The sequence below is a fragment of the Somniosus microcephalus genome, chromosome 4, assembly GCF_052327205.1.
Source record: "Somniosus microcephalus isolate GS21.2 chromosome 4, FLI_Smic_1.0, whole genome shotgun sequence".
NCBI classification, from domain to species: Eukaryota; Metazoa; Chordata; class Chondrichthyes; order Squaliformes; family Somniosidae; genus Somniosus; species Somniosus microcephalus.
This window is the reverse complement of record NC_140990.1, coordinates 210,506,632-210,534,274: the sequence shown is the minus strand read 5'-3', so window position 1 is coordinate 210,534,274 and position 27,643 is coordinate 210,506,632. Positions and strand designations below refer to the sequence as shown.

General features: G+C 48.7%; 1 protein-coding gene across 1 annotated transcript in view; it reads left to right on the top strand.

The window, feature by feature from the left end:
* Positions 1-14,018: 14,018 nt before the first annotated feature.
* The window catches only part of LOC147120193 (voltage-gated delayed rectifier potassium channel KCNH8-like), a 569,368-nt gene continuing 555,743 nt past the window's right edge, over positions 14,019-27,643 (top strand). The window contains exon 1 of the mRNA XM_085984214.1: positions 14,019-14,099. The gene's annotated coding sequence lies outside the window, so the exon portion shown is untranslated. The remainder of the gene's footprint in view (positions 14,100-27,643) is intronic.

The following is a 27,643-nucleotide window of genomic DNA, read 5'->3' as shown; positions in this document are numbered from 1 at the left end:
CAAGTGTCCTGTTATCACATCCTTTATAATAGACTCTAGCATTTTCCCTAATACTGATGTTAGGCTAACTGGTCGGTATTCCTTGTTTCTCTCCCTTTTTTAAATAGTGGGGTTACATTTGCCACCTCGAATCTGCAGGAACTGTTCCATAATCTATAGAATTTTGGAAGATGACAACCAATGCATCCATTATTTCCATGGCTACCTCTTTTAGTACTCTGGGGTGCCGATATCAGGCCCTGGGGATTTATCAGCTTTCAGGCCCATTAATTTCTCCAGTGCTATTTTTTTTACTAATACTACTTTCCTTTAATACCTCCTGCTCACTAGACCCATGGTTTCCTAGCATTTCTGTGAAATTATTTGTGTCCTCTTCCGTAAAGACAGAACCAAAGTATTTGTTTAATTGCTCAGCCATTTCCTTGTTCCCCATTAAAAATTTCTCCTATTTCTGACTGTAAGTGACCTACATTTGTCTTCACTAATCTTTTTCTTTTTAAATACTTGTAGAAGCTTTTACAATCTGCTTTTATGTTTCTTGCAAGTTTACTCTCATACTCTATTTTTCCCCTCTGAATCAATCTCTTGGTCCTTTTTTGCTGAACTCTAAACTGCTCCCAAGATAACTTGTTGCTGCTCTACAGTTGAACTATAAATTTAATCTCAGGCTGACATTACATCTAATAGCTGCAGAAAGTCCTGTTTATTGCTGGCAAGGTTACAACTGTGGCTCAAGTATTGGCACTAATGACTAACTTGCACTCTAATACATTCTGCACATCTGTTGTGGACATGTGTACTGTACATGTGCACCTCATTGAATAAAACCACTTTATCTCTTGTACCCTGGGAGAGCTATGAATTTTAAAAGCAACCTTGAAGAATTCATGTTGAGATAAGAGACCAAGTTTGCACTGTGTAAAGCCAATGATACTTGTGTCAATATAAATTGGACACATTTGTTAATTATAGGATCAGCTGAAAGCCTGTGCATCTTCATTGCTGACATTTTGGTGTCAGTTTAGCTGTCAGTTGATGGAGCCATTAAATCACAATCAAGACATCTTTTTTATCCTTGCTGTTCCACACCCCCTGAATCTGTAGCTTAACGACCTGGATTTTGCTCTTCCTGGCAAAGCCGTTCATCTCGCTGACAGCTGCCCACAGACTTTTTGTGGGCTTGTCAGCCGAGATTTCCACTAATTTGGTGTCTATTCCAGTGCGGCGCACTCTACCAGGGATCTGTAGCATCTGTGGACAGAACAAGCAACAGCGAGACTCCTCAACCAATCAAATTGAAATATCCTCACTGAGACACACAGGCCGAGATCTTACCTGAAGAGGCACGTTGGGGACGGGACTGCTGCCTTTCGGGTTCTAGTACCGCCCCCAGCGACGTCAGACGCACAGACGCTATTTTGCGTCAATTGGCCTTGTTAAGCCCGCCCTGTGGGCTTGCCAGCCAATTAAGAGAAAGCCGGTGTCAGATGATGTCAGTTGATGACGCGTCATCTGCCGGTTTTCTTAAAGGGGCCACCACCATTTCTTTTTGACATAATTTTTTTCAGTGTTTGACAGCATTGAGGTGCTGCAAATACTGACAATCACTGTACAAAGGTGAGCCCTTGCACCCAGACTCTCCAGTGACACTCTCCTTAGGCTAAAACAGATGGCAGCTGCAGGTGAGGTTACAGAAGCGATCTGTCACTGGTGAGAGAGGTTCTCCCAATGAGGTGGGACTACACAAACACTTCAAAGCTTGTCACATACAGAAAATTCTAAACACATTAAAAATGACTTTCCCAACATTTTCTTACCTCTGAAACTCACCAGTGTCCCATTGGATCCTTCACTCCACTTCTGCAGCTGTCATCGATACACAAACATTACAGTAGAGCCACAGCACACCACACTTACTCTGGCGGGGTTTCCTGACATTGGGAAGCCTGCAGTAGAAGTGTCAAAATTGGAAAATCCTCTTAGCTGCCTGTTAACAAGCAGTTAAGTGGCTATTATCCTCTTCCCACCACTAGGAGTCGGGTCCTTGCGCAAATTGGGGACCCGACCCCCGGGAAGATTGATTGGAGGTGGGTTGGAAGAGGGTTCGGGACCCGCTGCCAATCTTTTTGATTTTGCCAGCAGTCCCGCCTCCAAACCCGACCCGAGCGCCGGCAAAATCGCCCCCACAGAGTCCAAACCAGGGAGTATAAAGCAGGAAATATAAACTAGATTTAAATTATGTACAGGAAGCGAAATAGAGATTGGGAAGTACAGATGGGATTAAGGAAAAGAGATAAGAGACAGACTGAAAAAGTAAAAAAAAAAAATGTTTTAAATCTCCATCAATTTTCTTCTGAGGGAATGAGACTGCACACTTGTAAAATTAATTTTTCAGGGCCAGTAAGGCTGTTCAGCAATAATGATCACTTATCACACCGTTAAAACCTCATTTACCAGCTCTAACTTTTTCAGCCATTTTTAGTTTGGAACTAGTGGGCAATTATACCAAGTTCACGCCATTGCAGTCATTTCAAAGCCGAGTCTATCAGCGAGGACTGCAACAGCACACCCTGTGAAGGAGCAGAGTATCTCTGACAGCAACCTTTGGACTTCCGTGTTTAAATACAGATTTGCTTACTCCAGAAGTTGGTGTTAGTTTTCCTCCATTATAACTGTGAGCACTGACAGCCTCACCGTTATTCTCATCACAAGTTCCGGGCCTTTAATCATGGATTTAGTGCAGTCATCAAATAATGGTGTTTAATACTGTTCATTACTTTGCATGCTGTACTCCAACCCATCCTGTTGTTGTGTAGTGGTATGATGGTAAGCCTCATCCAAAGAGTAAACTAGACAAGCTAGATGGTTTTAGATCAAACTGTGTCCATATTCCACCTCCACAACAAAGAAGAGTGAAAAAAGGCAGGACTAACTAAATTGGGTTAGTTAGGGTTATATGTGGGAGGGATACATGCTTGTTGTTAACATAGAAACATAGAAGATAGGAGCAGGAGTAGGCCATTCGGCCCTTCGAGCCTGCTCTGCCATTCAACGAGATCATGGCTGATCATCCAAACCCTAGCACCCGGTCCCTACACCGACAGCCATCCCACACAAGCCCTATCCCCGTAACCCCGTAACCCTACGTATTTAATCCCCCCTAACACTAAGGGCCAATTTAAATTTTTTTTTTTTTTTTATCATGGCCAATCAACCTAACCCGCACATCTTTGGACTGTGGGAGGAAACCGGAGCACCCGGAGGAAACCCACGCAAACATGGGGAGAATGTGCAAACTCCATACAGACAGTCACCCGAGGCCAGATTTGAACCCGGGTCCCTGGCGCTGTGAGGCAACAGTGCTAACCACTATGCCACCGTGCTAGAATATTGTTAGAATATACTGTTGGGTTTACAGAATAAAATGTTACTTAATGGGTAGGAATGATTACAGAATCAAATTAATTCCTCTCCCTGTATGTATCACGAAATATGAAATGAAAATGTTTCCATGAAACCAAGTTCACAAATATGTCACCGCTCAATAATTACTTGTTAACACAGCCTGCTACTTTTGTTCTTTACTAGAGTTGGGAGTGGATCTTTTCACACACAATCTCTGGTAAAGTTATTCAACAGTTCCATAATATTTTCTGACAGTGGTGTTCTAGCCATGAAGATGGAATTTCCCTCTAGATTAGCATTAGGGGAAAATGTCACACCCACATCATGTACACATTTTATGTTGCTTTCATTTGTTTAAATATTTAAAAAAACTTAATTTATGGAAAAGACTGCCTAAATAATATCAAATTATTTTATGTAACTGATTCTAACAAGACAGTCTAGCGATTAGTTAATGAACTGCCCGTCATATCTCTCCTGCTGATGTAGACACAACCACTGGTGGGTGGAAGGGGTGGTGGGGTGGGATGAGGGATCATGCCTGAAATTTTTTGGCATGAGTTATGTTCTTTCTACCCCTCCCCAAAAGGTTTCCGATTAGGAAAGATGAAAGACTTGCATTTATAGAGTGGCTTTCATAACCTCAAGATGTCCCAAAGCACTTTACAGCTAATGAAGTACTTTTGTAGTGTAGGCGCTGTTGTAATGTAGGAAACGCGGCAGCCAATTTGCACCCTTAGTGTTAGGGGGATTAAATACATGGGGTTACGGGGATCGGGTGGGATATGTGTCGGTGCAGGCTCGATGGGCCGAAATGGCCTCTATCTGCACTGTGGGGTTTCTGTGATTTCTGTGATAATCTGTTTTAGTCATGTTGGTTGAGGTATAGGTATTGGCCAGGACACAGGGGAGAACTCCCCTGCTCTTCAAAATAGTGCTATGGGATCTTTTACATTCACCTGAGAGGGCAGACAGGACCTCAGTTTAATGTCTCATCCAAAAGATGGCACCTCCAACAGTGCAACAATCCTCGGTACTGCACTGAAGTGTCAGCCTAAATTTTGTGCTCGTCCCTGGAATGGAATTTGAACCTACAACCTTCTGACTCGGAGGCGAGAGAGCTATCAATGAGACACAGCTGAAACCCAATTGCCTATCATCCCTGCTTCTCACAACTGCCGTGACCCTCAAATTTTAACTAAGGTCATAGGAAACCCTTCTTTCCAAATCCCAGAATTGCTTTTGATCTCCAACCCTTATTGGCATCATCATCATTATATTGCTACAAGCCATTGCTCCAAAGATAACATGTTGCTAGTTGATACCATTATGAATCCACTTTTCCACTTTGTCCTTTTGTACTATCATGTGATGAGACAGGAACTGTCAATTTCCCACACTGCTCATGTCTCATCACATCTTAGCAGGCGTTGTGTGGCTAACCACTTGTCTGATGCCATTGGGGAGGGCACTGGGTGCCCTCATCTGGAATCTGAGCTGATTGTATCCCATTTGCTTGAGTTGTTAATAATTTGATCTGCTTCAGCATATTTTGGACTCCCTGTTTTGCATCTGTGTAATACTGGTGCAGCAATTCCACCAACACTTAGAACTGGGTTAAGCTCTTTGTCCTGATGGTTTTTCTGCTGTCAGTTTTCGATGACACCTCACCAAACCACAATATTCCCAGGGCTTGATAATGAAGAATAGCTTACATACAATGAACCATTTGGCCTTGTCTATTTGCTGCAGCTTTGCAATCTTTGTTTGTAGAGTCCTTTTTAAAGGATTGGTTATTAACAAAGTCAACTTTATTACTGAGGTGATGGTCATTACAAAAGAATATTGACGACATAGCCCTGAGTAACTGGAAGTTGCTACAATCAACTGGAATACGAGTTTGTTTCTAATGATAACATTATGTTTTTATTAGAGTGCTTCAAAATAAAATATGGCGTTGTTGCGGCTGCCGCGGAACACGAATGGAGGCCGAACCGATCTGAGGAACACATGGTTTTTATTACATTCTCTTGAGAGATGGCTGCCCCAGCTCCTCTCTCTGCAAAACCCGAAAACAGACTGAGGGCGACACCCGCGCTTTTGAGTACACACTGAGGGTGACGCCCGCTCCTTTGTCATGCCTTAAAGGCAGCATGCTTCTTAAAGGCAAGGTGCCCGATTTATTGTCCACGGACGGAAAAGTGGATTGCGCCCGTTTAGGTGGCGATCCGCCACACAGCTCCCCCCAGAATCCGCTTAGGAGGTGTGGACGAGACGGTGCGGCGGACTGATGGGCCGGCCGGAGCGGCTCTTGTAGGACGCCGGTGGACGTGGAACGGCCGGGCGTGGAGCAGCCGGGTGTACTGGCTTGAGGGCAGGTCGGCCGCGTGGCGGTGGACGAGCTACTGGGACCTGCTCACCGGGCTCCGAGTGTGCTGGCTTGAGTCGGTCAACCGACACTTTTTCAGTCCTGTCGCCCACTTGTAGGTCGAAAAATTTGTCCCCAGCCTGTAGCACTTTGTAGGGCCCGTCGTACGGGGGTTGAAGGGGTCCGCGGTGGGCATCGTGCCGGACGAAAACGAACCGTGCCTGGTGCAGGCTTAGCGGGACGTGTGAGGTGGATTCGCCGTGCCGGGCAATGGGCACCGGGGCGAACTGTAGCGCCGGTGAGGCGAAGTCGTGGCGTTGCTGGTCGGCTGACCAGGGTGTCGTGGCAGTGGGCAGGAACTCGCCGGGTACGCGCAGCGGCTGGCCGTACACGAGCTCTGCTACCGATGCGTGGAGGTCTTCTTTAACCGTGGAGTGCAGGCCGAGGAGGACCCACGGGAGTCGGTCGGTCCAGGCGCCGTCCTGGAGGCTGGCTCGAAGAGATGCCTTCAAGGATCCGTGGAACCGCTCACACAGTCCGTTGGCTTGGGGGTGGTACGCTGTGGTGCGGTGAATGGTCACCCCGAGATTGCGTGCGATGGCGGTTCAGAGTTCAGAGGTAAATTGCGGACCTCTGTCCGACGTCATGTCGGAGGGGACGCCGAACCGTGCGACCCAGGTGCTGACGAAGGCTCTGGCAATGTCGGCGGTGGTGGTAGAGGTCAGTGGAATTGCCTCGGGCCAGCGCGTGGTGCAGTCGACGATCGTCAGCAAGTGCGTGTGGCCTTGCGACGGCGGCAGGGGCCCGACGATGTCCACGTGGATGTGGTCGAATCTACGTGAAGGGATGGTGAACTCCTCGAGGGGTGCTTTCGTGTGTTGCTGCACCTCGGCCCGTTGGCAGGCTAGGCAGGAGTTGGCCCAAGTACGCACATCCTTGCGAAGGCCGCGCCAGACAAAGCGGTTGGCTACCAATTTGATGGATGCGCGGGCGCCGGGGTGGGAGAGGTTGTGGAGAATCTCGAATACCCGGCGGCGCCAGGACGCTGGGATGACGGGCCGAGGTTGAGATAGGGATATGTCGCACTTGACCATGACTGCGGTCGGGCCGCAGGCGACGTCGGCCAGGCGTAGCCCTGGTAAGTTGGTAGGTGCGGAGAGCAGATCAGGGTCCGTGAGCTGGTCTGCTGCGAGTTGAGCGTAGTCGACTGCCAGGTGTGCGGCGTGGATGGCGGGGCAGGAGAGGCAGTCAGCTACCACGTTGTCGCGGCCGGAGACGTGTTGGATGTCTGTGGTGAACTCGGACACTGCCGTGAGCTGGCGCTGCTGCCTGGCGGACCAGGGGTCGGTTGTCTTTGCCATTGCGAATGTCAGGGGTTTGTGGTCGACAAACGCAGTGAAGGGGTGGCCCTCCAGCAAAAAACGAAAATGGCGGACCGCCAGGTACAGCGCGAGGAGCTCGCGGTCGAAGGTGCTGTACTTGACCTCCGGGGGGCGTAGTTGGCGGCTGAAGAAGGCAAGTGGTTGCCAGGCGCCGTCGACCCACTGCTCGTACATGGCACCGACCGCGTGGTCGGAGGCGTCCGTGGTGAGCGCTACTCTGGCATTGGGCCGTGGGTGCACGAGCAGGGTGGCATCGGCGAGCGTGGTCTTGGTGGAGTTGAAGGCGGCTGATACGTCTGCCGTCCATTCGACCCCCATCTTGCCGCTCCTGCCCCGGAGGGCTTCATACAGGGGCCTCATGAGGGACGCCGCTTTGGGGATGAAGCGGTTGTAGAAATTCACCATCCCGAGGAACTCCTGGAGTCCTTTGATGGTGGTGGGGCGGGGAAATTGCTGGACGGCCTGCACCTTGGTGGGCAGGGGAATGGCCCCAGCATGGGTGATGTGGTGGCCGAGGAAGTCGATCTTGTCCAGGCCGAACTGGCACTTGGCTGGGCTGAGGATGAGCCCGTGGTCGCTGAGGCGCCCGAACAGGATGCGAAGATGTTCGAGGTGTTCCTGCTTGGAGGAACTGGCTAGCAGGATGTCGTCCAGGTAGACGAACAGGAACTTCAGGTCCCGAAGGACCGAGTCCATGAGCCGTTGGAATGCCTGGGCCGCATTTTTGAGGCCGAAGGGCATCCGCAGGAACTCGAAAAGCCCGAAGGGGGTGATTACGGCCGTCTTGGGGACGTCCGCGGGGTGGACGGGGACTTGGTGGTAGCCGCGCACCAGGTCGACTTTGGAAAAGACTGAGCGGCTGGCCAGTCTAGCCGAGAAGTCCTGAATGTGCGGCACGGGGTACCGATCAGGGGTGGTGGCATCGTTGAGGCGGCGGTAATCCCCGCAGGGGCGCCAACCCCCGCCTGGTTTGGGGGCGATGTGGAGTGGGGAGGCCCAGGGACTGTTGGCGTGGCGGATGATGCCGAGCTGTTCCATAGTGGCAAACTCGGTCCGCACGATCTCCAGGTTGGCCGGGTCCAGCCTGTGGGCGTGGGCATACACTGGGGGGCCTGTGGTGGGGATGAAGTGTTCCACCCCGTGTTTGGCGACCTCCGCGGAGAAGGTCAGGTTGGTGAGGGCCGGGAATTCGGCCAGGAGTGCCGAGTAGTCATCCGTGGCCCGGGCGTGGCACTGTGACGCCATGTCGGTGGGTTGACGGGGGGCCATGGCGCCCAGGATGGGGGACATGGTGTTCATGTCCACGAGGCGGTGTCGAGGGATGTCTACCAGTAGGCCGTGGGCGCACAGGAAGTCTGCGCCGATGAGAGGGGAGAGTACCTTGGCAGTGATGAACTCCCATCGGTAGCGGCGACCAGCGAGGTCGAGGGTGACTGTGCGGGTGCCGTACGTCCGGATGTCCGAGCCGTTAGCAGCAGCCAGCACCTGTCCTCGTTCGCCCTTTTGGATGTCAAGGGCGGAGGCCGGGATGATGCTGTGCTGAGCTCCAGTGTCGCACAGGAACCGACGGCCGGTTTTGTCATCCGTGACGTACAGCAGGGAGCCCGCGTGGCCCACGGCCATCGCGGGGGCTGGTACGGGGGCGGGCTTGAAGGAGCATGGAGGTGTGCACCGTTGTGCCCTGGCGCCGAACCGTGCGTGGTAGTAACAGTAGCCCGGGTTTGTGGGGCGCGAAGGCCCCGTGGGCCCCGTGGCTGGGCCTTGTGGCCGCATGTTGGCCGGTGAGGGGCGCGCCCAGGCTGTGGCTGCCAGGTCCGGAGCGACGTCGCGGCTGGAGTGAGCGGACAGCAGCTTGTCGGCCTCGTCGGCCAGAGCTTCTAGGTCCGTGAGGCCGGACGCCACGATCGCTGGGCGGATGCTGGGAGGTAGCTGGCGGATGAACAGCGTGCGGAAGAGGAACCCGGGTGGGCTCTCGTCGGTGAGTGAGAGCATGTGGGAGAGGAGGTCTGACGGTGAGGCGTCACCGAGGCCTGGAAGGTTGAGGAGGCGGCAGTTTCGCTGGTATGTCGAGGTCGTAAATTTTTTAAGGAGCGCGGCCTTAAGATGTGCATACTTGCCCTCCTCTGGTGAGTTCTGCAGCGCTATCCAGACCTTCGTGACTGTGGAGCTACCGAGTGATGCGACGAGGTAGTCATACTTCGTCCCATCTGTGGTGATGTGTCGCAGCCGGAATCGGGACTCAGCTTGGAGGAACCAGGCTTCGGGCTGGTTTTCCCAAAACTCCGGCAGTTTCACGGAAACTGCGTTCGTGTCCGCCATTGCAGTGCTCGGAATACGTTCTGAGCGTCGGGGTCACCAATGTTGCGGCTGCCGCGGAACACGAATGGAGGCCGAACCGATCTGAGGAACACATGGCTTTTATTACATTCTCTTGAGAGATGGCTGCCCCAGCTCCTCTCTCTGCAAAACCCGATAACAGACTGAGGGCGACACCCGCGCTTTTGAGTACACCCTGAGGGCGACGCCCGCTCCTTTGTCGTGCCTTAAAGGCAGCATGCTTCTTAAAGGCAAGGTACCCGGTTTATTGTCCACGGACGGAAAAGTGGATTGCGCCCGTTTAGGTGGCGATCCGCCACAGCGTGAGACATGTTGGAATGGGTCACATTCAATTTTAATGTGTCAGAGTGAGGGTGGGCACAGTTTTGCATCCCAATCTGCGTATTTCCCTGTCTGTACTGCACTTTGAGCAGAGAGGTACCAAATGGAGGCTGCGCCATTTCCCAACAGGAAAATCATAGCACAAACCCGTGCCTGGGTGCTCTCTGCTGCTTCCTGAGGTCATTCGTGGTAGTCGGCTGTGGGCCTTGTCCCTGAGTTGCAGGCATGTGGATAAAGAAAAGGAGCTAAAAAAAAATCAAGGGAAGAATTTACCCAAGAACACCCAAAAAGCTTTATTTTAAAAAGGCTTTATATTGCTTTATAGAATTTTTCAATAGCCTGTGTTTTATTATAATTTTAGTCATAAGCTTGTAACACTTAGTGGTGTTTCTTTTGAATATTCGGTTTATAGGTACTATTTATTTATTTGAATTAAATTATAACATTTTATCTTCTAAACTGTGCAATCGATAATGATGTTTCCATTGCAAATGGTTAAGGAAGTTATTAGCCTCTCGATCTACTATATAGTTATATGTACTTTGAAAGCAATAACATCAGATTATGTTTTGCCTTTATATTACAATTAACCTCCATGAACTGCAATTCTAAGTGTCTACATCATGCCTTATTGTGGCTGGATATTCACTCTGGCAAAAAGCACTGCGACAGTTCAGAAGATTCATTATAATTAAGTAGAAGCTTTTAGAGCGCGTACAAAAAAAGTGACATCATTCCCAGGGAGGTGCTAATCTATTCTAGAGTATATAATAATGGCATATAAACCTGTTCAAAGTTCATCAAAGGTATCATTGAATATCTTTGTTACATTAAGTTTTTAAAATTCCTTTTTTTTGCCCATTTCTCTCTCTAAGGCGTTCACTTTTGGGGTGAAGTTCAATTCCATGAGTGATGGTGACTCCCAAGTGACCATTCTTCATATGTAAGGCTGAAACATTTAGGAGTATTGATGGGTCATCAGTAACAGGGGCTACCGTAACCAAACATGATCCTGTTAGCTAGCAACAGCAGCAAAAATGATCAGATATTATAGTTTGCTAGTGCCAGCGGCTCTTGACTTGTGGTCACACAACTAGGGGCAACACCAAGTATAATCTTGCTAAATTCACTAAGGCCATGGGCAGGAAGATTTGTTCTTCTCCGCCGTTGGCCTCCAGCGACTCTGGCAAGTTTATTTATGACATTGCCACCAGCTGCACCACACCTGCACGTCAGCAGCCTCTGTGGCACTAGTACAATATAAAAGTGGCTATAAAGCTAATTGATTTGCTAATGGTTGCGGAAAGATTAGGTTTTGCCAACTGCCACGAGTCTTAGGAGCTTGGTTAACTGTTCCTTACATGTGCTGAATTGGTTTCCGAGTGCCTGCTGCTTGATGTCCTGAAGTGATGACCCACAAATGCACATAGCTCGCTCGACATGCATGTCTTTTCAGTTACATGCCAGATGGACACGTGTTACTGCTGATATCATAGTGGCAGAACTTCACTCATAAGTATTGGCCAAAGAGTCAAGTATGCACTGATTATTGGGAATGCGATGGGAGCTGGTCTACATGGAAACCGGCTCCACTCCTTACACGAAAGCAGGACAGCAACATAGTTGGGTCGATCTTCCATCACCAAGACAATGGAGACCAAATTAAAAGCAGCTTGAGATTGGTTAGCCAAGCACAAATCAGGAAATTTAATTATGGGCTTTTAGTATCTTTAGTCACATTTAAATGTTCAATTTGGATTCTGGGAGATGGGTGTCTGCACTTCCACTGCTAAATACAGAAAACAATTAGATCTTTAGTTCTGGTAACAGACCAAGAGTTAGTGGTGTAAACGCAGGGATTCAACTCACAGATACAGTTTCCCAGAATCCAAGCTAAACCAGCACCAGTACAAAAGTTGTTTATGGCTCAATGCCACACCATATGCAAAATTTACTCATTGAGTTATTGAGGAGACTAGATGTAAAGTCTGTTTGTGCTTATTGAAGTGTAGTCTCTACCATTCAAACACAGTACAGAATGACACAATCCTGGATATATATAGCGCAATTGTCAGCATCTCTAATCCTTACTGGACAGATGAGAAAAGAAATGCTAAAATGAGAAAAAACAAATACATTGATGGAGCAAAGTTTAGCTGATCAGCAAGTACATTTGATCATCTTGTGCTTATCCAAATAAATAACATTTCTTTCACAGCAAAACATCTCTCTCTTGCTTAAAAATAGATATTGTGCACATGGCTGATGACAGGTGCCTGTTGAGGTTAAATCAGTTGCTCTGACCTGTAGAAAATCCTGGCAACGCACAGCATCTGAGCGAGAAAGAGGTTAACTTTGCGTGTCAGTCTTCATAAGAACTGATTAAGAGCCCTATCTGCAACTTTAACCTCACTTGCTCTTTCAGATGCTGATCGACCTGCTGTGTATTTCCTGCATTTTATTGCTTTCATTTCAGACTTCCAGCATTTTTTTTTTTATATCAGCCCTGATGCTATAGGGTCCTCTGAGAGTGAGATGGTGGGTGTAATAGAATCATTGAGGTAATATTATTTTGAAAACTTGCAATCTCAGATTCAGACAGTAGTTGACTTCTTCACTTAGTCTTTTATAAAACATTTCCTGGAGAAGTTAAATAATGGCCCGGATTTTCCAGGGCCTATGACTGCGCATGATGCCCAACCATCTTCAGCTGCTTCATCAATGACCTTCCCTCCAACATAAGGTCAGAAATGGGGATGTTCGCTGATTACTGCACAGTGTTCTTTGCCATTCGCAACTCCTCAGATAATGAAGCAGTCCATGCCTGCATGCAACAAGACCTGAACGATGTTTAGGCTTGGGCTGATAAGTGGCAGGTAACATTCGCGCCACAGACGTGCCAGGCAATGACTATCTCCAACAAACGAGGGTCTAACCACCGCCCCTTGACATTCAACGACATTACCATCACCAAATCCCCCACCATCAACATCCTGGGGGTCACCATTGACCAGAAACTTAACTGGACCAGCCACATAAATACTGTGGCAGCAAGAGCAGGTCAGAGGCTGGGTATTCTGCAGTGAGTGTCTCACCTCCTGACTCCCCAAAGCCTTTCCACCATCTACAAGGCACAAGTAAGGAGCGTGATGAAATACTCTCCACTTGCCTGGATGAGTGCAGCTCCAACAACACTCAAGAAGCTCGACACCATCCAAGACAAAGCAGCCTGCTTGATTGGCACCCTATCCACCACCTTAAACATTCACTCCCTTCACCGCCGGTGTACCGTGGCTGCAGTGTGTACCATCTACAAGATGCACTGCAGCAACTTGCCAAGGCTTCTTCAGCAGCACCTCCCAAACCCGCGACCTCTTCCACCTAGAAGGACAAGGGCAGCAGGCGCATGGGAACACCATCACCTCCAAGTTCCCATCCAAGTCACACACCATCCTGACTTAGAAGTATATTACTGATCCTTCATCATCGCTGGGTCAAAATCCTGGAACTCCCTCACTAACAGCACTGTGGGAGTACCTTCACCACACGGACTGCAGCGGTTCAAGAAGGCAGCTCACCACCACCTTCTCAAGGGCAACTAGGGATGGGCAATAAATGCTGGCCTTGCCAGCGATGCCCACAACCCATAAACACATTTTTTAAAATGCAGTGCATATGCGGCCATAAGTGCCCCGCAAGTTCCGGGTTTCCGTGTGTGATGCGCATGCGCGAAAACCCAGAACTTGCGATCTGTCAAGTTTCAGCTTGACAGATTCACCGCATCCCCGGGAAATGGACATTCACTGGCGGAGAGTTGGGCTATGTGCCAAACTGCTGCTCAGTGAATGCCTGTGAAACTCTTATGCCCTGGTAAAAGCAGGCACAGGGCCATTTACCAGTGTAAGAGTTAAACATAAAAAACCATTAAAATTAGTTATAGGCTATTTTTAGTCCCTTTAAAACATTTAAATTTATTTTTTTTAAAGTAAAATTTTTGTTTTAGATGCTTAATTTAATTATATTTTAATTAATTTTGAACATGTAATGATTTATTTTTATTTAACTGGTGTGTAATTGTGTTTTTTCGGGGATTCTTATTCATGCTTATGGAGATTCCGTACATAAATGGAATTCCCATAAGCATAATGGAGATCCCCCTTTCTAATTGGTTGGGCCGGCCCACATGATCCTTGCGAACCGCGTGTACCCCTGGGATATTCGGCCTTTACGCAGGTGTACGCGTAGAGGCCCAGGAGCGCAAGTGTCTGAACCTCCGGGACCACCAGGTAGGTTCGTACTTTTCTTGCGGTTCGGAGGCATTCGCCCGTGGGAAGCCTCCAACCGCAAATTCAGGCCCATTATTTTTGAGATGGCAGTACTATGACTCGATAGGAGTCCCTACACAGTGAGTCTTCCGAGCAGCTCCGGAGTCTGTTCTTTGCTTGGGATGATGTATGGTGCAAAGAGGAATCTGAGACAATTTCTCGTGTATCAAAAACAATGCTGCTTAATTTTTTCCCCAAGTTTAATATTTTACCAATCCTTTTGTCGTTTCAATTTTGAAAAGCTTGTTAATGAAATAAACATCAGTTGCCAATTATCCTGTTGCAGCTTGATACTGGTATTGTTAACTAGCTCCAAATGTACCAGGTTGAGAAGGTAAGGAAAACGTGGATTAATTTGCACATATTACATGGTGTACTGGGAGGAGCAGAGTAAAGAGATGCTTCCCCACAGGGATTGAAGGAAAGAAAACTGAGGGAGCAAATAAAATAAAAAGTATTGACATTAAAATTATACTGTGAGTATATAAGTGCATGAACACTTAACGTGTTCACATGAAATTCTTTCTTCACTTTTTTTAACAGAAGCCTAATGGCAGCGTTCACCGTCATTCTGCCTTTGAAACTGACCTCAACTTCGAGATTTGGTGCATGCGCAGCCTAATGTGGAAATCCCGCAGTTGCGGTCTGTCAGTGACTGTTCTGAAACTGGCTGCGCTGTGCCACCCCACAGAGCCGGCAATCAGTGAAATCTCGTAAATCATTGAAACTGACGGAAACTCCGGCTCTTCCGCAGTAAGTACGCTGTTAAATTCCCCACTAAAAGTTCGACTCAAAGGGATTGGGTGTACCTGGGGTTTTAACAGTGTATTGACTGCTAAACAAAGGTGAAGGGCCTGGAAAACTAATTTTAATTTTGTGCAGTGTGAAATTTCTCCATTTTAATAAAAATAAAAATTTAAGAAACTTTTCAAAAATTTTTTTTTTTTTAATTCGTCTATTTTTATTTCAGGTTTGCCTTTTCCCCATGTGAGAGCCCCAATCTTTGTTTTGCTCTCTCTAGCTATTTTAAAAAGTTAGAATTTTAAGAGCTTACTCACTTCCTTGTTCACTGTCGATGAGAATTCTGCCTTTTGATTGGCTGCTTCGACAGCTTGTTGACGTCACAGCAGCTCGCACATGGGGCTCCCCATTAACTTCCGTTGAATGGTAGGTCAGAAAGCCCGAAGTTCTCGACATGGGGATTGCGAGATCCTTGTGCGGAACGTACTTTGAGGCCAGCAGCGAACGCCTTCGCTTTGCTGCTGACCGCAAATTCCAGGCCAAGGTGTTTAAAAATAAAGGGGCTAAGCCTGTTTAAATTAGCAAAAAATTGAATTTCACCTAAACACATTGATATTCCTACAATCTAAACTCAAGACTGCTGTATTTGTTACATAAATGATTTGCTGTAGGTAAGCAACTGGCTTCTCTGTGCCTCCACACAACAGAATCACCTGTATTATATTCAAATTAATGCACTTTCATTTATGTACTTTAACTTGCGATGTTTCATTAATGTACTCTAATTTACATTGTTTACACACTTGCACTGTTGAGAAATCGTTCTGTAACAGATGATTCATGGATATTTTTGGAAACTATAAATATTATGAATTATTTTGCTATAGTAACCGCAGAGGTGTCTAAAGTCTACGCAGCGGCTTTTGAAACGCAAAGCCCATTACATCCCCATTTACTTCTACAGTATTTGATTCACCTAAACAGGAGCATGGATAATGTGTACAATTTAACAACGAATTTGTTGTGCATTCAACTCCCTCTTTGCCCGGATTGTTTCACACTAACTGACAAAATAATGCCTCCCCCCAGCCCACTACTTAATAACAAAGAAATGCACAAAATTTAAGACAAATCAAGGGCTGGAGACGCTGTCTGCCAGTGTGGGACTGAAAATGGGAAGAATGTTGGATGCACTGTGAAATCTGTCAACTCCGGCAATCTTAATGAATGAGCTTCTGTTTTGGGCATTCACTTACATCTAGACATTGACAACTGAAACCAAAATTGCTTGTGCAGGAGCAGATTCAGTTAATTGAAAACCGAATTTAGGCTTTCCACTTCAGTGCTGTATCTCTCATCCACTTTAAATGTTCAGAATTTTAAAAATGTATTTCATGTTTTGGCCCCATTTTTTTAAAAATTCCCCCTTCTTCTTCTTGTCACATTGGGCCTGAATTTGTGGTCGGGGAAATGCCTCCGAGCCACAAATAAAATCCGCGCCTACCTGGTGCCTCGGGATTCGGGTAGACTTGCGCTCCTGGGCCTCTATGCGTAGGCCTGCGTAGAGGCCCATGCATCCCGGGGCGGGGGGGGTGGTGGGCAGGCGGTTCGCAAGCGTCCCTGGGATTACGTGGGCCGGTCCAACCAATAAAAGAAGGGGAATTCCAATTATGCTTATGAGGATTCCATTTTCGTACGGAATCCCCATAACCATGCACAAAAAAACTCATTTAAACACCAAATTTAAAAAAAATTACATATTTAAAATTAATCAAAATACCATTTAATTAAACATTTAAAACAAAAAAGAGGGAGAGGAGAGTGAAGAAGAAGAAACACCATCACTTGATTTGACACTCCCAGCCACCAGCTCCTCCAGGTTGTCCTGCAAAGCCATCTGCAGTCTCCCCACTGAAAGTCAGCAACCTTCCACCAGCCATGCTGCAGCCACTGGGGTAGCACTGCGTAAGAGCACTAGGATAGGCAAAGGCACATGCAGGACAGTCACTAAGGGAATGCACAAGGGTGATTAGTCGATTTTTTTGATGTAATATTGGATACATATATGGATAAAGTTGGATTGGAAAGTTTGCTTTGTAGTGGCTTTTATTTCAGCATTGTGGCCAAGAGGACCCCGTGGTCAGTAACAGAGGGAAGATAATGTGTGGGACAAATGTTGAAAGGGGAATTGGGGCTGTGTTCACTGGTACCGCAGGTGGATGATTCGATCCCGGATTACCTGGCCAGAAAGGGGATGTCTGAGTTGCCACCTTCCTTCCACTTCCTCCTCTTCTGCTTCTTCCTCTTCCTCCTCCCTCTGTGAGTAGCTTGTCCACTTTGCTGCCTCTGCTCCATCTCCATGTGATGTTGCAGCTCAAGAGGGACTGCAACAAGAGCCTCCAGGACTGGGAGCAAGTAGTGTTCTCAGAGGCATTCTTTTAAGAGCCAAAGCCTCACAAACGTCCAGCAGCACTCTCTGCATTCCCTTCAGTGATTGTCCTGGTGAATGAATTTGGCTGGGGCATTTGATTTTTTTCTTGCCTAGTTTGAGGAGTGAGGGGGATTGGGTTTAGTTGTTTAGTGTTTCATATCCATCTGCCTCTTCGCCTACAGTGCTGTGCTGTTGTAGATTCCTAACTAAAGGACTGAGGTTGAGTCAGTCTATCAAACAAATGTTGTTTAAAACTATTCAACAGAGATTAACACGAAAACACAGGAGAACTAAATTACAGGTCTGTACTCTTTGCTGGCTCCATGAGGACTGGCTAGGGCGGCTCCCCAGCCGACGTCATGACGTCATCACGTTTTCCCGCCGCTGGAGGATCACGTGATCAATGTGAAGACGTCATCGCATTTGGTCTCATTCTTAAAGGGACCGCGCTATGTACATGCAATAATATAAACAAAGATACAGATTCATTCTGTAGCTAATAATTTGTTAAAGATAATTATGTACATTAGATCAGAGCCCCCTGGTGGCTCTGCCACATGCGCCCCCCCAGAATTGTCTTTAACAGTAAAAGTCAATCGACTAGGAGGTCTGACAAGCCTGTCAGAGCGACTCCTGTATTCTTGGAGTGGACGTCGTTGAACAGCTGGTGGGCTGGCGGATGGAAGCCTTGGGTCTGGCGTGGATGCAGTGGGAGGTCAACCACGTCGTGGTGGCTGTGCGGTCTCTACAGGCCGGTCGATGTCCAGGTGTGCGGTTTGAGACGGTCAATGGATATGTGGTCGGGTTTACCACCGATGTCTACGGAGAAACTCTTGTCGCCTGTCTCCAGTACGCGGAAAGGGCCTGTGTAAGGGGCCTTGAGTGGATCCCTATGGGCATCATGACGAATGAATACAAATTCAGCATTCTTTAGCTCCGTTGGTACGTGTGAAGATGGAAGGCCGTGATGCGAAGTTGGGATAGGCGCAAAAGCCTTGGCTGTTTCCCGGTGGTTGCTGAGTTGGTCGGCTGTGGACCACGGCTCAGTTGGAAGCGGCAGGAAATCTCTCGGTATGCGGAGTGGCTGGCCATACGCGAGCTCCGCGGCGGACGATTGCAGGTCCTCTTTGGGTGCCGTGCGAAGACCCAACATGACCCATGGAAGCTTATCCACCCATCCGGCGTCTTGGAGGCTGGCCCTCCGCGATGCCTTTAACGATCTGTGGAAACGTTCACACAAACCGTTCGCCTGCGGGTGATAGGCCGTGGTGCGGTGAAGCTTGGTGCCGAGACCCTGGGCCACAACGTTCCAGAGCTCGGAAGAGAACTGTGGACCGCGGTCTGAAGAAATGTCCGCCGAAACGTGCGACCCACGAGGAGAGGAATGCTCTGGCGACATCAGCGGACGTAGTGGACGCCAAAGGAACTGCCTCTGGCCATCTAGTAGTACGATCGACCATGGTGAGGATGTGTGTGAACCCCTGTGACGGTTGAAGCGGCCCGACAAGGTCCACGTTGACATCGTCGAATCGACGTTCTGGTACTGCGAACGTGGCCAATGGGGCCTTGATGTGACGTTGCACCTTAGACTTTTGACAGACGACGCAGGTGTTAGCCCAGTCGCGGATATCCTTACGCATTCCTCTCCAGACGAACTTAGCCGACATTAATTTTTGAGATGCCTTCACGCCAGGATGGGAAAGCCCATGTATGGCATCAAAAACCTTGCGGCGCCAGGCAACTGGAACGATCAGGCGGGGATCTCCCATGGAGACATCGCAGAGTAACGAGGTGCCTGCTGCGTGGAATTGCAGATCGGCCGGTTGGAGGCTAGAGGTGTCTGTGCGATACGCCTGTGTTTCAGGGTCGGATGCCTGATCGGTGGCCATGAGGGCATAATCGATGCCCAGCTGGACTGCCCGTACGGTCGCGCGAGAAAGGCAATCAGCTACCAAGTTGTCCTTGCCAGCTACGTGTTGGATGTCTGTCGTGAATTCTGAAATGAAAGTTAGCTGTCGCTGCTGTCGAGCCAACCACGGTTCGGCGGTCTTGTCCCTGGCGAAGGTCAGTGGTTTGTGATCTACAAACGCAGCGAAGGGACGTCCTTCTAACAAAAAACGGAAATGGCGGATAGCCAGGAACAGCGCCAGCAACTCCAGGTCGAAAGTGCTGTATTTGCGTTCGTTGCGCCGGAGTAGGCGGCTGAAAAATGCCAGTGGTTGCCACGTCCCGCTGACCCACTGTTCCTGTATGGCGCCTATGGCATAGTCGGAAGCGTCGGTGGTAAGGGCGATGGTGGCACCTGGCAGAGGGTGCGCCAACATAGTTGCATTGGCTGGAGCGGTTTTTGTGTTGTCGAAAGCGTTGTCCATTTCGACCATCCAGGCTATTGTATCCTTTCCAGCCTTGCCTTTGAGGGCCTCGTAGATGGGCTGCATGAGTTGTGCTGCCTTCGGTACAAAGCGGTGGTAGAAATTCACCATGCCCAGGAATTCTTGAAGAGCCTTGGTGGACTGCGGCCTTGGGAATGCCGTAATTGCTTTGACCTTTGATTGCAGTGGAATTGCGCCCTCCAAAGTAATGCGGTGGCCCAAGAAGTCAATCTGCTGTAGGCTGAACTGACACTTGACCGGGTTGATTATGTGGCCATGTTGGCTGAGGCGCCGAAAGAGGGTGCGTAGATGGGAGATGTGTTCCTCTTTGGTAGAGCTGGCTATCAGGATGTCGTCGAGGTAGACAAATAAAAATGTAAGATCCCGCAGGACCGAGTCCATTAGTCGCTGAAAAGCCTGTGCAGCGTTCTTGAGCCCAAATGGCATCTGTAGAAACTCGAACAGCCCAAAGGGAGTGATGACTGCAGTTTTCTGGATGTCCTGCGGGTGTACGGGAACTTGGTGGTAGCCACGGACGAGGTCGACCTCGGAGAAGATTGAGTTTCCCGCCAAATGGGCGGAGAAATCCTGAATATGTGGGATCGGGTACCGATTGGGAGTAGTGGAGTCATTAAGGCGTCGGTAGTCCCTGTATGGCCGCCATCCGCCGCCAGGCTTCGGGACGATGTGGAGAGGCGAGGACCAGGGACTATTCGACCGGCGAATAATCCCCAGCCGTTCCATCGTGGCAAACTCTGCCTTCGCAGCCGCGAGCTTGCCGGGTTCCAGGCGCCGAGCTCGTGCGTAAACTGGAGAGCCAGTCCTAGTAATGTGGTGTTCAACACCATGCTTAGTGGCCAAGGAGGAGAAAGTGGGCCTGGTCAGCTCTGGGAATTCACCTAATAGGCGAGTGAACTCATCCGGCGAGGGCAATGCGCAGGAGACAGTGTGCGATTTGCGGAACTGCGGAAGCAAGGGATGGAGTGGAAGGTGGCCGCGTTAACCAATCGACTAATTCTTACATCCACCAAGAGGCTGTTGGCGCATAAGAAATCCGTGCCGAGGATGGCTTGCGAAACCTTGGCTGTGATGAATTCCCACTGAAACCGTTGCCCGCCGAAGCACACCTGGACCCGCTGTTTGCCAAAGGTACGAATGGCCCCGCCATTAGCTGCCTCGAGGGAGAGGCTGTGCCTCCCAGACTGAATATCGAGTGCTGAGGCAGGAAGGATGCTACACTGTGCCCTGGTGTCGCATAAAAAGCGCTGGCCTGAGAGGGAATCTGTAATGTAGAGGAGCATCCCGGAATTTCCGATCGCCATCGCGGCCGCGGAACGTCCCTCAGACTCGGTCCTCCTTTTCTGGAGTTGCTGCTGGTGTTGATGTTGGTGGGTTTTTTTAGGCGCGAAACTGCAGGGAGGGCGGCAGCCTCTGGCTTTCGTGCCAAAACGGGCGTGGTAAAAGTACAAGCCGGAGGATGGAGGCGTCAGGGCGGTGTTCACGGGGGAGGGGTGCCTCGTGGCAGCGCAGGATTACTGCGTGACCGCATAAATCGTATCTGCTTCTGCAGCAAGTGCTGCGCAATCTGTGGCTTCCGACCTGGCGAGGGCAGCCTGAACCTGCTCGGGTAGTTGACTCAGGAATAACTCCCAAAAGAGGAAACATTGTGGTTCGGAGCCAAGGAGCGTGAGCATCTGGCTCATTAACTCAGATGGCTTGGAATTGCCAAGCCCGGGCATAGCGAGCAGTCGGCGGGCATGCTCCGCCTTCGTGAGCCCGAAGACCTGTATTAACCGCGCTTTAAGAGTATCATACTTGCTGTCAACCGGGGGTTTTTCGAGCAGGCTGATGATCCGTGAGGCTGTGGAGCTGTCGAGTGCGGAGACCACGTAAAGGTAACGGGTCTGATCCGCAACGATGTTTCGGAGTTCGAATTGTGCTTCCGCTTGTACAAACCAGGAGGCCGCCTGTTGTTCCCAAAACTGTGGGAGCTTCAAAGCCACGGAGTTCGCTTCCATGTTTCGCTTCGCTTCGCTTCGCTGCTTCCACGAAATTGCTTACGAAAATTCGGGGTCACCACTGTAGGAATGGCTAGATTCCTAACTAAAGGACTGAGGTCGAGTCAGTCTATCAAACAAACGATGTTTAATACTATTCAACAGAGTTTAACACAAACACAGGAGAACTAAATTACAGGTCTGTTCTCTTTGCTGGCTCCACGAGGACTGGCTATGGCGGCTCCCCAGCCTGACGTCATGACGTCATCGTGTTTACCCGCCGCTGGAGGATCTCGTGATCAACGTGATGACGTCATCGCGTTTGGTCTCATTCTTAAAGGGACCGCGCTATGTACATGCAATAATACGAACAAAGATACAGATTCATTCTGTAGCTAATAATTTGTTAAAGATAATTATGTACATTAGATCAGAGCCCCCTGGTGGCTCTGGCACACTGATAGTTGTGAGGCTTTGGTGCATTTCTGTCTAACCTTTGCTCATCTTTGCAGGGCTACTGGTGAGAAATTGTTACAAATGTTCTTTGCTATTAAAATGACCATCCAAGTGTCAGCTGTGGCTCGCCTCTGAGTCAGAAAGTTGTGGGTTCAAATACCATTCCAGGGACTTGTGCACATAAAGCTAAGCTAACACTCCCAGTGGAGTGCTGCACTGTTGGAGGTGCCGTCTTTCGGATGAGATGTTAAATCGAGGCCCCGTCTGCTCTCTCGGGTGGATGTAAAAGATCCCATTGCACTATTTTGAAGAAGAGCAGGGGAGTTATTCCCAGTGTCCTGGCCAAAATTTATCCCTCAACCAACATAATGACCAGATAATCTGTTTTTGTTATCACATTGCTGTTTGTGGGACCTTGCTGTGTGCAAATTGGCTGCCGTGTTTCCCACATTACAACAGTGATTTCACTTCAAAAAAGTACTTAATTGGCTGTAAAGCGCTTTGAGACGTCCGGTGGTCATGAAAGGCGCTATACAAATGCAAGTCTTTTTTCTCTTTCTCACAACCACGTGACTTCCAAAAGGTCAAAACTGTAGTGTATGTACTTTGCAGAAGGAACTATATTCTGCAGCCCCTGTATACTGCAGTACCAGTAGTGACCACCCCTGTATATAAGCCTGTGTAGTAACATTTGCATAGTAGTTCCAGGTTGTCTCCATTCAGTAAAGACCTGTTATAAGCAACTCCTGCAGTCCGTGTCTCAATTATACACGGACATAATACTGGCGACGAGCAGATACGAACTTACCTACAGTCTGCACCACCTCATGGGGATCCATCCCTGAAGCGAAGTTATCAGAGGTCGAGGCCAGAAGGAAGAAAGAAACAGAAGAAACGGGCGTCGACCGTGGGCATCCGCCTCTGAGTCAGCGGAGTTGAAGATTTGCAGGAGAGGCTGTCAAGAGCGGGGCTTGGTTATCCTGTCGATGGTGCTTCAGCTAATCGGGCTGGTGGCAGGTAGTACACTGATCCTTCCTGGGCTGCGGCGGTCTAGAGCTCGAGCGGGTGGCTTTGCAACGGGGCCGAGCAGCGTTGTCGGGAAGAGGGGAGAGAGAGAGAGAGCGGGTGGAGCACACAGGGCGTGGCCGGTGCTACGAAGCCAGGCAGCGTACAGACCCAAGAAGAGGGAGGCAAGTGTCCCGCAGGGTTGTTCCGACGACGGGGAATTAATAAAAATTAAACGCGCAGAAAGCCGCGAGGAGCTGCAGTTTGCCACGGGAACCGCGGAGAGCGGCGTTAGCAGCAGCGTGGGGGGAAGTGCGCGAAGACCATAGGGCGTCGCCATCAAGGCATAAAACGCCAGCAACTGCGCTAGCAACAGCGGAGAAGACAGCGCGGGAGGCGCCATCTTAATCCAGCGGGGAAGAAGGCAAAGCGCGGGAGGCGCCATCTTAGATTTCCAAGATGCCGAAGACTGGACCACGTATGTGGAAAGAGTCGAGGTATATTGCGAGGCAAACGAAGTAGCCGATGAGAAAAAGGCATCGGTACTGCTAAACTTAATGGGCGCAAGAACGTACAGCCTATTGCGGGACCTGATTACTCCAGCCAAACCGAAGGCAGAGTTTTAACGAAATTGTTGCTATCCTACAGGAACACCTAAATCCTACACTGCTGCTGATAGTAGAAAGATTTAAATTCCACAGGAGAAATCAGCATAAAGATGAGAGCAATGCTGATTACCTTACGGAACTACGCAAGCTATCAAAGCACTGCCAGTTCAGAGCAGGACTGGCAGATGCCTTACGGGACAAATTTGCCTGTGGACTCCTGAGTGAAGGAACCCAGAAGAAGTTACTCTCTCAGAGAAAGAGCTGACGCTAGATAAGGCTTTCAGCGTGGCAGTATCGTATGAAGCAGCAGCAAGGGGAGCTGCGGGAATACAGCAAAAGCCACAGGAGTACGGCACCCACGAAATGACACGGGAATTTGCAAAATGTTATCGCTGCGGCAGAACAAACCATGACCAGAAGGACTGCTGGTCCAAGGACAAAATATGCAGGCAATGCGGAAAGATGGGACACATTGCACGAGTTTGCAGGTCTGGGAAGAAGACCAACGACAACAAAAATGCTACTAAGGAACCGGAGAGGAAAGTACAAAAGATGACGGACAGTAGTTCCGATGACCAGATGAGCGATAGTGAATCCGGGAACAAGAGACTAAGCTGTCTCAAACTTCACAACGTAATCGCAAAAGAGGATCAACGAACCATTTGGGTCACCCTCACGATAGCAGGGTCCCAAGTCAAAATGGAATTGGATACAGGATCAGCTCTCACCGTCATGAATCGACGAGACTACGAGCGGCTATTCTCACACATACCCTTGAAAGAGACATCCATTGTCTTGAAGATGTATACGGGGCAAAAAGTATAACCCAGAGGAAAAATAAGGGTGCCTGTCGAATACAACGGCAAGGAAATACAGAAACTGTATCTGTACATACTGCAAGATGGTGGCCCACCGTTATTGGGACGTGAATGGATCAGAAAGATAAGTTTAGACTGGCACTCCATTCAGGCACTGACGGCTGGTAAAAAGGATGACGACGCCACTCCTGGATGATTGTCAACAATCTTAGCTAACGCCAAAGAGGTATTTCAACAAGAACTGGGAACTCTTAAAGGCGTAACCGCCTTGATAAAAATAGAAGAGAATGCAATTCCCAAGTTTTTCAAAGCAAGACCGGTACATATGCAATTCGCCCAGCCGCCGAGGCAGAGCTGGAGAATCTGGAGAATGCAGGCGTGTTATCTAAGGTAGACTGGAGCGAGTGGGCGACACCCATCGTTCCTGTCATGAAGAAAACGTTAAACAATAAGTCTGAGGAGCCAAGGAAGGTTCGCATCTGTGGGGACTTCAAGGTGACGGTGAACCCAGTCCTTCACACAGTACAATATCCTCTTCCAAGGATAGAAGATATCTTCGCCTCACTATCTGGAGGGAAGCGTTTTACAAAAATTGACCTAGCACAAGCATATTTGCAGATGGAGGTTGAAGAATCCTTTAGGAAGTATCTCACGATAAACACTCACAAAGGTCTTTACCAGTATCATCGACTGGTATTCGGAGTAGCATCAGCTCCGGCGATATGGCAAAGAGCGATGGAACAAGTCCTGCAAGGGATTCCGGGGACTCAGTGTTACTTGGACGACATCCTAGTGACAGGTGAAGATGACAGCGAACACCTTGCCAACCTAGAGCAGGTGCTCACTAGACTACGTGAACGTGGGCTACGGGCCAATCGCCCCAAGTGCGAGTTTTTTAAGAAACAGATATCGTATTGTGGCCACGTGATTGACGAAGAGGGGTTACATAAGTCCCCTGACAAAATTGAAGCGGTAGTTTAGGCTCCAGCGCCTGAAAATGTGTCGCAACTGAGGTCATTCCTCTGATTGGTGAATTACTACCATAAGTTTTTGCTGAATTTGTCCACAATTCTGCACCCACTGAATGCCCTACTACAAACGGGAATAGCATGGAAATGGAGCGATGAATTTAAGTGGGCCTTTCAGAAGAGTAAGGACCTAATCACTTCAAGAGAAGTATTGGCTCACTACAACCCATCACTACCGATAAGACTGGCGTGTGATGCGTCTCCCTACGGCATTGGGGCGGTACTGTCACATAAATTCCTTGATGGTTCAGAGAGGCCGATAGCTTTTGCGTCACGCTCGTTAACTTCAGCCGAGCGTAACTACGCCCAGATTGACAGAGAGGCCCTCAGCCTGGTGTGGGGGGTGAAGAAGTTCAATCATTACCTGCACGGTCAGAAATTTACTCTACTTACTGATCATCAACCTCTTGTCTCCATTTTCAACCCTAAGAAGGGCGTCCCGATAATGACAGCACAACGGCTACAGAGGTGGTCCCTTTTCCTAGGGGCACACCAATATGACTTCGAGTACAAAGGAACTAAACAGCATGGGAATGCTGATGGATTGTCGCGCCTACCGTTGCCGACGGTGGAAGAAGAACTTGCAGTGGATCCAGTGGAGATATTCCACTCGACCATAGTCGAATGTCTCCCTGTGACGAATGCAAACATAGAAAAGGAAACACGAAATGACCCGACACACTCCTGGGTCTATGATTTAACGGTGAAGGGATGGCCAGCACATGGCGAACCACTGCTGCCAGCATTCTCGCCGAGAAGAGAACAGCTGTCAGTGTGCCGAGGAACCTTGATGTGTGGATCCAGAGTAGTAATTCCACCCAAATTGAAGGATAGAGTGCACAATGAGTTTCATGAGGGTCATCTGGGAGGGGTAAAAATGAAGAACTTAGCCAGAGCGTTTTTGTGGTGGCCGGGAATCGATCGAAAAATCGAAGAGATGACCAAGAGCTGTACAGGATGCCAGAAAGTATAAAACGCCCCACCACAAGCTCCTCTACATCCATGGGAGTGGCCCTCATCTCCATGGCAAAGGGTGCACATTGATTTTGCTGGTCCATTTATGGACTCGATGTTTTTAATTGCGGTGGATGCACATTCAAAGTGGCCAGAGGTAATAAAAATGTCCTCAACCACCACAGAAAAAACTATCACAGTCTTACGAACCATATTCGCCAGGAATGGGCTGCCTGAACAGATTTGCTCCGACAGTTTGTGTCTGAAGAGTTCCGGAGGTTCTTAAAGAACAATGGTGTTAAGCATTACACATCCGCCCCATATCATCCAGCCACCAATGGATTGGCCGAGAGGTTCGTTCAAACATTCAAGAAGGCTATCAAGGCAATGTGTAATGAAGATATACCCCTACAACACAAGGTGGATAACTTCTTGTTTGCCTACCGGAATGCGACACATGCGGTTACCAACCAAACTCCAGCCATGATGTTCTTCAATCGAAGACTACGATGCCGCTTGGTTTGGTTAAGTCAAGCATCGGAAGAGATGTGGAGAACAGGCAGTTTCAGAATATGAATGAAAGGCCGACCAGGAGTTTTAAGATAGGTCAACCAGTTTTGGCCCGGGACTACCGCACAGAGAAATGGCAGCCAGGAACGATCTGTACACGGCAAGGACCTCTAATGTATACCGTGGACGTTGGAGAGAGCATTGTAAGACGCCATGCTGACCAGATTCTAGAGTCACTGGGAAACATCAACTCCACACCACGATCTGATACACCTGGCGATGAAACCGAAGTACCAATTGCATCTACCTCCAGAATCGGTGATATTGGAAGCAGACGAACCAAACAACGACATTGATCCCGACTCAACTTTGCCAGAAGAACCTGATACCCCAAAGAGGCGTTATCCAGACAGAATCAGGAAGCCTCCTCAAAGACTGAACTTATAATTGCTTAACTTCAACTAATGTATCTAGCAACTGTAATTGTAAATATGTTATTTAATTGTTAATCGAATGTTATGTACTGTTTAGCTAAAAGGGGAGGAATTGTAGTGTATGTACTTTGCAGAAGGAACTATATTCTGC